The 4,871-nt window shown below is 31.2% G+C and overlaps 1 non-coding gene across 1 annotated transcript; it reads right to left on the reverse strand.

Annotated features, from left to right (window-relative positions):
- Positions 1-3,425: 3,425 nt before the first annotated feature.
- Positions 3,426-3,532, reverse strand: LOC139887108 (small nucleolar RNA R71). Its single transcript, XR_011772953.1, has one exon. It is a non-coding gene; the product is annotated as a small nucleolar RNA R71 (small nucleolar RNA).
- Between the last annotated feature and the right edge of the window lie 1,339 nt (positions 3,533-4,871).

Consider the following 4,871-nt stretch of genomic DNA (forward strand, 5'->3'; position numbering starts at 1 on the left):
TCGTAGCTAAGTTATTATTATGCTTATTTAAAACGAAGTAATCATGATGTTGGGCTAATTACTAAAATTGGGTAATTGGGCTTTGTACCATAATTGGGGTTTGGACAAAAGAACGACACTTGTGGAAATTAGACTATGGGCTATTAATGGGCTTTATATTTGTTTAACTAAATGATAATTTGTTAATTTTAATATAAAGATTTACAATTGGACGTCCCTATAAATAACCATATACACTCGATTGGACACGATGGGTGGGGTATCTATATGTACGAATAATCGTTCATTTAACCGGACACGGGAATGGATTAATAGTCACTAGAATTACTAAAACAGGGGTGAAATTATGTACAAGGACACTTGGAATAATTGTTAACAAAGTATTAAAACCTTGGGTTACACGCAGTCGATAACCTGGTGTAATTATTAAACAAAGTATTAAAATCTTGTTACAGTTTAAGTCCCCAATTAGTTGGAGTATTTAACTTCGGGTATAAGGATAATTTGACGAGGACACTCGCACTTTATATTTATGACTGATGGACTGTTATGGACAAAAACAGACGGACATATTAAATAATCCAGGACAAAGGACAATTAACCCATGGGCATAAAACTAAAATCAACACGTCAAACATCATGATTACGGAAGTTTAAATAAGCATAATTCTTTTATTTCATATTTAATTTCCTTTATTTTATATTTAATTGCACTTTTAATTATCGCACTTTTATTTATTGTTATTGTATTTAATTACACTTTTAATTATCGTACTTTTTAATTATCGCAACTTTATTTTATCGCACTTTTATTTATCACAATTTCATTATCGTTATTTACTTTACGCTTTAAATTAAGTCTTGTATTTATTTTTAATATTTTACATTTGGCTTTAACTGCAACTTAAGTTTTTAAAATCGACAAACCGGTCATTAAACGGTAAAAACCCCCCTTTATAATAATAATATTACTTATATATATATATTTGTATTTTTATAAAATAAAACTAATATAGCGTTAAGCTTTGTTTAAAGATTTTTTTTCCCCTGTGGAACGAACCGGACTTACTAAAAACTACACTACTGTACGATTAGGTACACTGCCTATAAGTGTTGTAGCAAGCTTTAAGTATATCCATTCTATAAATAAATAAATATCTTGTGTAAAATTGTATCGTATTTAATAGTATTTCCTTGTAAAATTTAAAAGCTATTTTATATACACCTCGCATAACATCAAGTATTTTTGGCGCCGCTGCCGGGGAACATCTAGCTTTAAAAGCCGGAAGCGCAACGCTAATATAAAAAAAAATTATTTTTAGTTTACTTTTATAAAAAAAATATACCTTTGTAAAAATACGTTTTAAATATTCGAAAATATAAAAAGAAAAACAAAAATATAAATATTTTGAAGAGTTTGTAAGTTATATAAAAAAATTTTTCTTTATCTTTATTTTATAAAAAAATAAGTTTTATTTAATTTATATAAATATATTACATATTTTTTTATTAAAACAGCAAAACAGAAAAAAAAATAATAAAAATAAAAACTCTCGGCCTGTACTGTAGCAGCCCAGTGTCTAGCTCGAAACCCTAGCCCATGCGATCACATGGCCGGGTAACTAAGAACTCATGCGATCGCATGAGCTCTGCAGACACGCTAGAATTGACTGAAAACTGCAATCATTACGGTTTTATTATTAATTATATATATAACCCCTAATTAGGTTATTCTTAATTTATTAATTAGTTATTAGTTTTTATTTAATTTGTATTATTTAGTTAAATTAGTTTAATTAAATTATAAATTTAATACTTTTATAAAATAAATAATATAAAAATAATATTTTTATAAAAATTGTACTTTTTACAACTTTTAGTATATTTTTATATTTTGTCCCTTTTTAATCGTTTTAGCGTAATATTTGTGTTTTTCGCTCATAATTAGTTTTAAATATAGTTTTTGCCATAGTTATTTTTATTTTTAGATTTTTAGGCTTTGCCGTAAAATCCCTTAAGTGCTTTTTCTTTAGACTAAGATTTAGGTGCTTTAGAATTTTGCGACGCCTTTTTAAGTTTTAGTACCTTTTTAAGTTATTTCCATTTGGGATATAGTTTTACTTTTAAGCTTTTATATTTTTAGACGCAACTTTTAGTTTTTAGTTTTTAGTTCCTTTTTAAGTCTCAAACTTTCTTATTTTTATTTTTCGACGCCTTTTACCTATGTATCAATTATCACTCCAATTAGTAATCTCAATTTGCAATTTTAATTTTAAGTGAGTGATAGTAATAAGGTTGGGTTAGTCGAGTGTTTTTAAGTTCTATAAGTCACTCTTTTTCTTTCTTATTTTTCGACGCCTTTTTATTTTTCAATTCTTTTCTTTTTCGACGCGCTCTTTTTCTTTCTTATTTCTCGCTATTCTAGTTTTAGGACATAGATTTTTATTCTACTTCTTATCTAAATTTCTTAAAATTAAGAAAATTTATTTTAAGTGGTTAAATTGATAGACATCAAAATTTTCTGGTTCGTAGTAATAGTTGGATTTGTACGTGGACCGGGTTATTGGAGCCAAACAGTACTCAATTATATTGAGACCAAACGAATCCTGCCCCTCTGCTGCATCTTTTGCCTATTCGAAACATGGGCAAAATCAGAAAAGTCTATTAATTAGATAACTTATATAATTTTTCTTTCCTTTTAAAAACTAATAGGATATTCAGTGAATGCACCGAACAAGACATTCACCACCTTTTGTACGTTCACCGCCTGCAACTAGATCAAGACATTTAGCTAATATTACCGCCGTTGATTTTTCTTTAGAATCGTCATCCAGTCAATCAAGTACTCCAATTCAAATTTCCAATAATCCATTTTTTGAACCCGACCTCACAATTGAGAATCCGGAGAATATTCAGGGACAATTCAAGATCCTGAACCATTAATTTTTCCTCCGGAACCACCAATCATTCAAACAGAGATTGTTGAGGAACGAACCATTAAATCAAAATCCTCTAGTGATTCAGATTCAACAAATTCAATTATGGAAGTAACAGTACCTTTAAGTATGGAAGACCGAATGAGAGCTAAACGCACTGGCCAAGGTCACGCAATTACTCATCCAGACATTAATGCGCCAGATCATGAAATCAAAGGACAAATTCTACACATGGTGACTAATCAATGCCAATTTAGTGGTGCGCCGAAGGAAGATCCAAACGAACATCTTCGTACCTTTAATAGGATCTGCACACTATTTAAAATAAGAGAAGTGGAGGATGAACAGATATATCTCATGTTATTTCCCTGGACTTTAAAGGGAGAAGCCAAAGTTTGGTTGGAATCGTTACCTGAAGGGGCGATTGATACATGGGACGATTTAGTTGAAAAATTTCTTAAACAATTCTTTCCGGCATCTAAAGCCATAAGACTTCAAGGAGAAATTGTTACGTTCACACAGAAACCAAATGAAACTCTATATGAGGCATGGACAAGATTTGGAAAGTTATTAAGAGAATGTCCGCAACATGGTTTAGATACCTGTCAAATAGTACAAATATTCTACCAAGGATGCGACATCACTACAAGGAAAGACATCGATATAGCAGCTGGTGGTTCTATTATGAAGAAAACCGAAACTGATGCTTATAAAATTATTGATAACACTGCTTCCCACTCACATGAGTGGCATCAAGAAAAAGATATCGTTAGATCATCTAAAGCAGCTAGTGCCGATTCTAGCCATGACTTAGATTCTATTTCTGTAAAGATAGATGCTGTCGAGAGACGACTGGAAAAGATGACTAAAGATATCCACTCAATACGAATTAGTTGTGAGCAGTGTGGAGGACCACATTTGACAAAAGATTATCTCAGTATTGAACTGACAATGGAACAAAGAGAGAATGTTTCATATCTAAACCAAAGGCCTGGAAATAATTATCAGAATAATTATCAACCGCCAAGACCGATCTACAATCAAAACCAGAATTATAATCGAAATGTTCCATACAACAACCAACAAGGTCCTAGCAATCAACAAGTATCCAACAATACTTACAACCAGTAAAGACCTAATTTTCAAAATAAACCACCACAAACCGATGATAAAAATCCGAATTTAGAAGATATGATGACGAAGCTAGTTGAAACTCAAACGCAGTTTTTCACATCTCAAAAACAAACGAATGAACAAAATGCTTAAGCATTTAGAAATCAACAAGCTTCTATTCAAAATTTGGAACAAGAAGTAAGTAACCTAGCAAGGTTAATAGGAGAAAGAAAACCGGGAAGTTTACCTAGTGATACAAATGCAAACCCCCGGAATGAAACAGCTAAAGCCATTACCACAAGAACTGGTACAACACTTAAACCACCTGAAATACCTGTAACTTCTGATGAAACTATTCCTACTCCACAAGAAACACAATCTGAACAAGATAAGGAAACAGAACTGGTAGTTGAAAAAGTTTATGAAGATAACACAGTTAAGGCTAAACCTTATGTTAAACCATACCAACCACCACTTCCTTACCCGAGTAAAATGAAAAAAGAGAAACTTGAAGCCGAGCAATCCAAATTCTTGGATATGTTTAAACAGATAAATGTAAATCTTCCTTTCATTGATGTAATTTCAGGAATGCCTAGATATGCTAAATGCTTGAAAGATCTAATATCAAATAGAAATAAAATGGAAGAACTCTCGGCCGTTACTATGAATGCTAATTGTTCAGCAGTGCTGTTGAATAAGATACCAGAAAAATTATCTGATCCAGGAATTTTCACAATTCCATATTTTCTGGGTAGTCTTAGTTCAATAGAAGCATTAGCAGACTTAGGTGCTAGTATAAATTTAATGCCGTATTCACTATAC

Source organism: Rutidosis leptorrhynchoides, chromosome 1, assembly GCF_046630445.1.
Source record: "Rutidosis leptorrhynchoides isolate AG116_Rl617_1_P2 chromosome 1, CSIRO_AGI_Rlap_v1, whole genome shotgun sequence".
Lineage (NCBI taxonomy): Eukaryota > Viridiplantae > Streptophyta > Magnoliopsida > Asterales > Asteraceae > Rutidosis > Rutidosis leptorrhynchoides.